The sequence below is a fragment of the Amphiprion ocellaris genome, chromosome 18, assembly GCF_022539595.1.
Source record: "Amphiprion ocellaris isolate individual 3 ecotype Okinawa chromosome 18, ASM2253959v1, whole genome shotgun sequence".
NCBI classification, from domain to species: Eukaryota; Metazoa; Chordata; class Actinopteri; family Pomacentridae; genus Amphiprion; species Amphiprion ocellaris.
Genome location: NC_072783.1, coordinates 11,204,349 through 11,215,218, shown reverse-complemented (window position 1 = coordinate 11,215,218; position 10,870 = coordinate 11,204,349). Strand labels below are relative to the sequence as shown.

At 39.9% G+C, this 10,870-nt stretch overlaps 1 long non-coding RNA gene across 1 annotated transcript in view; it reads right to left on the bottom strand.

Moving 5' to 3' along the window:
- LOC129347394 (uncharacterized) overlaps positions 1 to 9,292 on the bottom strand; it is a 218,509-nt gene extending 209,217 nt beyond the window's left edge. Inside the window, exons 1-2 of the long non-coding RNA XR_008599483.1 lie at positions 9,088 to 9,292; positions 1,594 to 1,742 (exon numbers count right to left, since the gene is read on the bottom strand). This is a non-coding gene — a long non-coding RNA (uncharacterized LOC129347394). The remainder of the gene's footprint in view (positions 1 to 1,593; positions 1,743 to 9,087) is intronic.
- Positions 9,293 to 10,870: the final 1,578 nt, after the last annotated feature.

Below are 10,870 nucleotides of genomic sequence, written 5' to 3'. Positions count from 1 at the left end.
ACATGCTATACTATTTTTTAAAGCGACATGCTATACTATGATGTTGTTAGAGCAACATGCTATATGATGACGTTTTTTGGGCCACATGCTATACTGTGACGTTTTTAGAGTGACATGCTATACGATGACGCTTTAAGAGCGACATGCTATACTATGATGTTCTTTGGACGACATGCTAACCTATGATGTTTTTAGAGTGACATGCTATGACATTTTTAGAGCGACATGCTATACTATGACATTTTTAGAGCGACATGCTATACTATAACGTTTTTAAAGCGACATGCTATACTATGATGTTGTTAGAGCAACATGCTATACTATGATGTTGTTAGAGCAACATGTTATACTATGACGTTTCAAGAGCGACATGCTATACTATGACGTTTTTTGGACCAAAGGCTATACTATGACGTTTTTAGATCGACATGCTATGCTATAACGTTTTTAGAGCGACATGCTATACTACGACGTTTTTAGAGCGACATGCTATACTATGACGTTTTTAGAGCGACATGCTATACTATGACGTTTCAAGAGCGACATGCTATACTATGATGTTTTTTGGACGACATGCTATACAATGACGTTTTTTGAGCCACATGCTATACGTTGACGTTTTTTGGCCCAAAGGCTATACTATGATGTTTTTAGAGTGACATGCTATACTATGACGTTTTTAGAGCGACGTGCTATACTATGATGTTTTTAGAGCAACATGCTATACTATGATGTTCTTTGGACGACATGCTATACCATGACGTTTTTTGGGCAACATGCTATATTATGAAGATTTTAGAGTGACATGACATTTTTAGAGCAACATGCTATACTATGACATTTGTAGAGCGACATGCTATACTATGACGTTTTTTGGACGACATGCGATACTATGACGTTTTTAGACCAAAGGCTATACTATGACATTTTTAGAGCGACATGCTATACTATGACGTTTTTAAAGCGACATGCTATACTATGACAATTTTAGAGTGACATGCTATACTATAATGTTTTTAGAGCGACATGCTATACCATGATGTTTTTTGCACCAAAGGCCATACTATGACGTTTGTTGGGCGACAGTCTATACTACAGGCTTTTTAAATTGACATATTACTATCATGTTTTTGTTTTGTTTTGTTTTGTTTTTTAGCAACATAAGAATTTGAACAAAAATTACTCTACTTTTACTTGTGCAATGAAATATTATTCTATGGCATTTTTTAGACGACATATACTCTGATGTTTTCTTGAAAAACATACTATTTTGACAATATACTGCATTATGACATTTTTTAACCACATATCATACATGACAATTTTAGGCAGCATCCTATCATTTTGCACTTTTTGAACCACATAATAATCAGTTGGCTTTTTTTGCCGACATGCTATACTATGAACTACAGGCCATACTGTGTTTTTCTTGAAAAGTATACTATACTTTGACATTTTCTGAACTACATCCTATACTATGGCGTTATACACAGAGTGCTTTGGTTACATGTTGATTTATAATCTAGATTTTTTTCTGTTTTGTTTTTTGACGGGATTACCACAGACCTGACCGTGAACACCATCGACACCCACCTGAGGGAGACGCTGCCTAAGATCTCAAGGCTGCTTGGTCATGGTCTTTCTGGTCCTGCTCCAGAACGCATTCATCAACTACGTCTTCTTTTGAAGAGGCCCTCAGATGCTGCAATCTCTGACCTTAAGGAGGAACTGCTACTTTCACTCTGTAACGAGATGGCGGTTATTTTAAAGACCCAGCTCCCGGCAGCTTTGAGTGAAAGTTTAACATCCATCAAAACGGAACTACAGACAGTTAAATCTGAGCTGTCGGTCAGTATTTCAAACATCAAGTCTGACCCGGCTGCCCTAAAGCACGCTGTGGGTGAAACGGAAACTTCACTCTCCACATCACCGACAACATCGTCACACTCCAAAGCAGAGCACCTGTCTGCTGAACTTTTAAAAGTGGAAAATAAATGTGAAGAATGTGAGCAGCAGCAGCCTGTGAGCAGCGGAACAGATGTGATCAGAAAGAAGTCATTTTCTTTTTTCTTTTCTTTCTGGTTGACTTGATGCTGTCAGATGCAGATGTTGGAGCTGATTCTGATCTTTCAGGATAAAAAGCTGCTTTTCCTTCACAGACTTTTCAGGAAATTATTCTCTCAGGTTTTCTCTGCTATTGATATTTTTATCATCTGTGATTATTTCATTATTTCTTTATTGTAAAAATAAAGTTTGAGGCATAAAGACTCATTTAGTTATTTTAATCCTGAAATCTTTGATGTAGCAGAACTAAACTTCCATTTTCCTTCTTGTACTTCTGATACTAGAACTAAACGTATCTTCAACACGGATCATCTGCTTTTAATGAATCAGCAGCAACATCACAACAACAAATTAGACAATTTTCAACAAATTAATGAAACTGATGTCATTTAAAACTATGTCTGTTTTAGTGTCAAATTAAAGCTGATTACTGACAACTAGAACATTAACGTTACTGTTTTAACCACATTTAAGTTTCCTGAACGTTACATTAATGTCAACCAGCCACAGTTTTATGAACTTAATGAACCACATTACAGGAACACAACACACTTCAGCTGTTTACATGAAACTCAACACATTAGCTTGATGCTACGTTAGCTTTAATCAGGCTACTACTGAGCAGCTAGCTCGGTTAGCATCGCTAACATTAAAGCTAATATTTACTATGCTAACTTTCTTCTCTGGTCAACACACACTGAAACAAACCCCACCAACATCTGGAGTGCATGGCACACATTATATCTGACACTAAAGCTGCATATAAAGTGCATTAAAAGCGGCACCGATACGAAAGTAAACATTTACTTACTGAACTATCAGAGTCCTTTCAGTGTCTGCTGGTAGAATCAGTCGAAGGTAGAAAACTGATTAAAACAAGCCAACGGGCAGGAAAACTGTCTATGAAAAATGTTCTGCTGCTCCACCGATAAAAAAACCAACAGTTATTATATCAGAATTAATCCAAACGAGGAGAGCAGAGTCTCTGCTGCCTCCTCCATAGGACCTGTCAATCATTCCAGACCGGACTGTCAATCAAGTAACCCCGCCCCCTGGCTTTGCAAAACTTTAACGCTCTATAAAAAAAATCAATATTGATTTATTTTAAGATCGGCCACCTGATCTCTCATTTTGACCATGAAAACTCACGAAAAAAATGTATGTACAGTCTATGTTTGGCTCCACACTTGCTGATGACCACTTCCGGTCTCAGAAAATAAAAAACGGACCTTTTTTCGTTTCTGTCTCTTACTAATTTTACTTTCTTGTTATTCTAAATATAAAACGAAAATCAAAACATTTTAGAAAAGACTCGTATATCCCTTTTTGATCATGAAAAGGAAAAACGCCTTGTATTTCAATTTTAATTTTTGTATTTAAAACGAAAATCAAATAACCACTCGTTTTTTGTTTTTCAATACCCGTTTCAGAACGGACAATCCAATTATCAGATCCGTACACGGACCTGAACGGCCCTTTTCAAGTCAAGTCACAATTTTTTTGTTGGACTGAGGTCTGCGCTCTGACTCGTCCAATCTAGAATATTCACAGTTATTTTTAAAACATTTCTGTGATGCTTGGGCTGTATGCTTCAGGTCATCGTCTGGCTGTAAAACAAACCTTCTCCCAAGTCGCAGTTCTCCTGTTGATTGCATCAGGTTGTCCTCCAGGATTTCCCTATTTCGCTGCATTCATTTGACCCTCTACCTTTACAAGGGTGTCTCCACATCATGATGCCGCCACCACCATGCTTCCTGGTTTTTCCAGTTCATTTCAGAGTCTCCCACATGCCTTCTGGTGAAGATGAGCTTTATCCAACAGTGGCTTTCATTCTGCCATTCTGAGTTAAGTTTGACACGGTTTAGTGACCATTTCACCAAGTTCAGTAGCAATATAATTTCAATAAAAGACTAAAGCTGTAAGAAAATATTGCTCTGTGCCATTTCACCCGTACTGTAGCACAAGTCACAATGATAAAGTTGTCCTCCAAAGTAAAGTGTAAACAGCTTAATGTAGCAGAAACATACAGCATATTATTATAGTATACAACTTGAGGCAGAAAAGAATTCCTGAGGTGACAGGAATCTGCATAGTTATAAACTGTTGACAAAGATGTTAAGAAGAGAAAAGTTGTTAATAAAATTTGTGCATAAAGACAGAGAATAGCTCCTTGACTTGCTGTTAATTCGTGAAAAATTGCAGAAGACTTGTTAAATAACAGCTACACTGTGCTGTTGGGTGTAATTCCTCATTATGACGTGTGTTTGCGTGGCAGCAGAAGTCAACTAAGACAAGGTGCCGTTCCACTGCAGGACTTGACGCAGGCACAAGGTGGTGCGAAACGTTTCGAGGACAACCCCCTGATCAGTCCTCACAGCCCTTTTGTGTTCATTGCAGTGTTAAAACTCACAGGCTGGTTTTGTGCACAGTTCATGTTGCTTCCTCATCCCCTTCTGCCATCTGTCTGCAACCTTTCATTATGGGAAACAACAACCGATCTACATGCAGAAAAAGACTAGTTTTGATTAAGATTTGGATCGTACTTTTTTGTGACTAAGCCATTAGATGATATTTATCCAATATTAGCTCCTCTTCAGTGGCTCCCTGTAAAATTCAGAATAGAATTTAAAATCCTTTCTGATCTGATCCTTGCTGACTTCCAAAGTATCTATTTCTCTGTTATGCATTCTTTTTCTGTTCTCTATCTACTTTTTCCCCTGTCCTGTAAAGGACAGTTTTCACTTTATAATTTTATGGGGCCTTTACATTATTATGTGAAGTGTTTTAGGACAACATTCAATTCAATTCAATTATTTTGCTGAATTTTGGGCTTTTTGTCAGACAAAGAAACACAATTTTTTTGGTGCCCGTAAATGAAGACAACGGGAGGGTTAAAGGAAGATGCTTCTTCCAGTCGATCTGAAACTGAAACTCTAAACACAACCTGCTCCTGGCCAGGTTAGCGCCACAGCATCAGTTACCATGGAGATCTAGCAGGTTAATAGAGTAAACTCTGACTTTAGGCTCAACACACCTTGCTAACTCACTAATCTCACTTTGTAATACAGCTTTCTTGTGAGTCACGCTAACTTAAATGAACACAGACTAATGTCTTCCGGAAAAGGTTCACCTGATATGAGTGAAACAAATAAGGGAGGGACATTACAAAGCAAACCTGGACGTCATCCTTTCCAAAAGTCTCAGTTTCTGCCTATTAAGAACAAACTGCAACCTTGAATTTTCAAACCAAATGAACACAGCAGAGCTTAAGTGGTTTAAAATGAAATTGTGTTAGTGTGGATGTAGCCTTAGTTTAATGCTTCACTTTACTTACAACGACACCAAAAAGAGTAACTACTGCTGGAGTAATCAGTAATGAAGGAGTAGTTACCGCTTTGTGCCCCTGAGTGTTTGATTGGTTTACAGACAATGATAAACTAAGTATTATCTAATAATTGACTAATATTGACTATCGCAGCTGGTTTTTAGTCAATAAACATGATCCACGACACATTTCTGGATTAGACGTTGTTAGGAAGGTACTAAATGATGCGTCAGCTATCACTCCTCACTCATTCTTCAGTAACTATGTGCTGTTTGTAGATTCAGAAACACTGCTTTCAGAGACAACATCAAAACTTCACCTTTTGAGACGTTTCTCAGTAACAACTAGCAATCAGTCAGGTTCAGTCATGCATTGAGTTCCTCTGGAAAGCAGGTTAGAAATCCAAGCTAAAAGCCTTCACAGGTCCTCAGGTACAGAACAGATGAGATGCTGAAGAGTGACCATCAAGCAGGACTTACACTAGGAGCACATTATATCATAGATATCACATTAAAACTGTTCATCACTCAATTTCCCATTTCAACACATTTTCTCACTAAGAGGCAGTTAAAGTGTATTCAATATAGGCTCTATATACCTACACAAATATACTATGAACTGTGCTTATCTTTGACCTGTTAAACTCTATTATTGCTTTTACTGTATGACCACCCTATAAACCCTGATGGCAGAAACGTCATCCCAGATCCATAAGAGAAGGATTACTGTACATTCAGAGGTGCACATGTGCCCAACTGAAGTCTACAGTCAGCTAAAGTTAAACAACAAAAGGTGACACTATATCATAAATCTGCAACACCTACAGCTATTCTTCACATTTATAAGCCTTGTATAACAGAAAATAACTGGTCTGATAAAACAAGTCTGTGCAACCGCAGAAAGGAGGTGATAGACATGACCTGGGTGAAAATGAATTAAAAAATATTACCAAATGAGATCACTTAAACTACTCCACAGGAAAGCAGCATTCCCTCATTTCAAGATGTAGGTGAGATTTGCAACTGCACTTTCTGAGACCTGAGTGCATGAAAAGAGGCTTTCTATAAAGTAAAGCAGCTGCTGCATCAGGAGAGAGTCTCTGTTCTGATAATAAGCAAACCTTTACATGACCTAATGAGACAAGAATGGATCATTAACAGAACTATCACACACACACACGCACGCACGCACGCACGCACGCACGCACGCACGCACGCACGCACGCACGCACGCACGCACGCACGCACACACACACACACGCAGCTATTCCAAATGGCGTGTCGTCTAATTCTTGACAGGACGGACCATGCTGTCTCTCTCTATAGAAACACGTTTGATATTCATATTCTGCAACTGAGTGAGACTGAATCTGCCTTAAGAAAATACATGTCTAAAATACTATTGGTTTATCGTTTAGATTGCAGTCAGTCTATTCAGTATTTTTCCAGTACTTGCTATGCTAACTTACTGAAGAGTCTGATTGTTGTGTTTTTGCTTTGACACATCATATTTTGTTGTGTCTTTAGTCATCAGCAGCACTGACCTCAATCTCTTATATTTTACACCTTGGCCTTACATTATACTGTTTTGCTTTTGTCTGGCCAACTTACTTGCTTTCAGATATTTATTTTTTATTGTTTGCAAGCCTAGTTAGGGACAGTAAGTGAGTTTCTTCTGGCATCAGCCCAAGGACTGAAGATCAACACAAGCTGCATCTCCACCTACTGCCAGCGTAAGAACCAGAAAGCCTGTTGAGATTTTTGAGCAGCCTAGAAAGGTCCCATTGCCTGATGATGAACGATGTCTCAGGAAAAAGACATGTGGGCGTGAAGAGCTCACTGTCCAATCTTCTGTCCATAGCGGAGAGACTAGATGCCCCAGGGTCTCCTGTATGCCTTCCCTTACTTTACTCTCCTGCAGAATCCAAGTGGAAGAGATGAGTTTCATCCTGGCCTCAGATACGTGGTTCTTAACAAGAGTATACCTGCTCTGTTCCAGGTCCTTATTACACTTTTGCCCAGTGAGAAAGCCCAGTTTCTAGCCATGAAGTTGTCCAAATCTGTGGTTAGTGCACTGCTAGGAGCTTTCTCAACAAAAGCAACATTTTTCCTATTTCTGGGAAGTGTTTGTAGCATGGTGCCCGTCACATCCTCCAGTTCCTTTAAGAAATGTTGGCTGTTGTTGGAGCAGCTAGAAGATCCCAGGTTGGCATCTTCCTGGGATCTTTGTGCATGGAGTTTACATGTTCTCCCTGTGCACGCGTGGGTTTTTTCCAGGTGCTCCGGCTTCCTCCCACAGTCCAAAAACATGCTCATAAAAGTCAAAAAATGGGCATGGCTACTTACATGACTGTATGTAGCCCTATGATAGACTGGTGACCTGTCCAGGGTGTCCCCTGCCTTCACCCTACAGCTGGGATAGACTCCAGTCCCCCAAGACCCTAATGAGGATTAAGCGGTGTATAGTAAATGGATGGATGGATGGATGGATGGATGGATGCATGATGGATGGATGGATGGATGGATGGTGGATGGATGGATGGATGGATGGATGGATGGATGATGGATGCATGGATGGATGGATGGATGGATGGATGATGGATGGATGATGGATGGATGATGGATGGATAGTGGATGGATGGATGGATGATGGATGGATGGATGATGGATGGATGGATGGATGGATGGATGATGGATGGATGGATGGATGATGGATGATGGATGGATGGATGGATGTTGGATGGATAGATGGATGGATGGATGGATGGATGGATGGATGGATGGATGGATGGATGGATGATGGATGATGGATGGATGGATGTTGGATGGATGGATGGATGGATGGATGGATGGATGGATAGATGGATGGATGCAGCAGAGGAGGATGGATGGATGGATGGATGGATGGATGGATGGATGGATGGATGGATGGACGTTGTAGGAGCCTTTTTTCTTCACTTTCTCCAAGGTGTACGTAGAGTTTCTTCCTGCCAAAACAGATACTGTGTCCCTCCATGTGGTTGGTAGGTGTTGATGGCCTTGGAGGATAAGCCATGACAGCTTAGCTCTGAAGTCTGAAGTCTTATTAGCTATTGTGCATCAGAGCAGTAGAGCTCTATGCACCTTTAGTGCATGAGGAGTGCTGGTGCTTCCTGTTGGGTGATGCACAGCTGGAGCCCCATGTTTCATCCTCTTGTTGGAGTCAGATGCCAGCCAGTCCATCGACCCTCTCCACTCTGCTCACCCATTATGTTTTTGTTGATTAGTGTAACAATTAATTCACCAAAATAAAAAAATTCTTCAGCGTTTCAATATTTCTTCAATCTTTCTAAATATCATCATCTGATATCCACGTCACAGCAGTGTTATATTAATAATATTATTAATGCACCCATTTGTCCAATGTTAATCAGAAAAATAGTGGATGTCATATTCAAAAGGACACATAGACTATTTCATTCACTGTTCAAATCGACTCCATCACTTCAGTAATATGCAGTTTAGATAATCACTGACAAATCTATTTTGACATCAGACAGTAACAACAGCTTGTAACTTTTGTGATTTTTCACTTCTACCTGACAGTTAATGCAGACAGAAAAAGTACAGCGACTGAATAGCAACATGAGATGACGCGAGGTGTAATGTTCCTTTACCATAACACAATATGTAGGCGGGACACATAGAAACCGACCTCACCTGCGCTGCTTTCCTCTCTCGTGCACGGCTTCCTCCAGAGCCCTGCTGAGCTGGAGCCTCTCGTTCATGTGTAGCAGCAGAGGAGGTCGTTCAGAGGACACAAACACACAGCAGCCTCTCGTCTGCCCTCCACTTAAACCCTCACGCAAAACACACACACACACACACACACACACACACACACACACACGCCTCCTCTCCTCTCTTTCCCCTCTGCCCTCAACTTAAACCCTCACCCCAATCTTACCCCAGCCCTCTCCACATAGTCCTAACCCCCACCCAGCATCCAACGCCCACTGCCCCATTACCCTGTTACCTCTCCTGCCCCTTCCTACATCTAACCACCCCCACCACCCACACACCCACACACACACACCCACACACCCACACACCCACACACACACCCACACACACACACACCCACACACCCACACACACACCCACACACACACCCACACACCCACACACACACACACACACACACACACACACACACACACACACACAGAGAGAGAGAGAGAGAGAGAAAGCTATTCCGAACGACGTCTTCAAATCCTTGATTGGTAGCGTCTGCAGATATCACATGAAGATCACACATTCCTTCTCTCTAATCTTAGAAGAACCATTTCCCTCCTATATAAACAGTCCAGACACAAATAGATCTTTTCCTTAACATTATTCTTTATACACTACCATTCAAAAGTTTGGGATCACTTAGAAATGTCCTTATTTTTGAAAGGAAAGCAGTTTTTTTCAATGAAGATAACATTAAATGAATGATAAATCCAGTGTAGACATTGTTAATGTGGTAAATGACTATTCTAGCTGGAAACGGCTGATTTTTAATGGAATATCGTTCCATGGAATATATAAAAGTGTGAGTTTTCATGGAAAACATGAAATTGTCTGGGTGACCCAAACTTTTGAACATTAATGTATGTCAACTGTAGCTCATTTAGAGCAACTTTAACGAATATAGAGCAACTTTGACCAATGTAGTGCAACTTTAACTCATTTTTGAACAACTTTAATTAATATGGAGCAACTTTAACTAATAACATCAACTTTAGCTAAAATAAAGCAACTTCAACTAACATAGAACAACTTTAATTCATGTACATTACCGTTCAAAATTTGGGGTCACAGAGAAATGTCCTTGTTTTTGACAGAAAAGCAGTTTTTTTTTCAATGAAGATAACATTAGGTAAATCATAAATCCAGTCTAAACATTGTTAATGTGGTAAATGACTATTCTAGCTGGAAACAGCTGATTTTTAATGGAATATCTCCATAGGGGTACAGAGGAACATTTCCAGCAACCATCACTCCTGTGTTCTAATGCTACATTGTGTTAGCTAATGGTGTTGAAAGACTAATTGATGATTAGAAAACCCTTGTGTAGTTATGTTAACACATGAATAAAAGTGTGAGTTGTCATGGAAAACTTTTGAACGGTCGTGTATATTCTCCTGTAAGCTTTGTGCATGCAGACTTTTTGTTCTGAGGATTCCATGATGAACTAAACAGTGTGTTTCCTTGCAGACTTTCATTCCAGTACAGAAATGATGACAGTTAGTCCAAACTGGATCTCAGCCTAGTCTAAATGTTTGGAAAACTGACTTCAATATCTCAAGTGTTTCACCAGCAGAGCAAACAGAGATGCATAAAAAACATGCACACATGCAGACAACACACGCTGTTGTTTTGTTGTCTACTGTAAAGTCACACTTACAGATATGAAACTCTGGCTCATGCTTAACAACAAAGTCAAAATGGACCAATG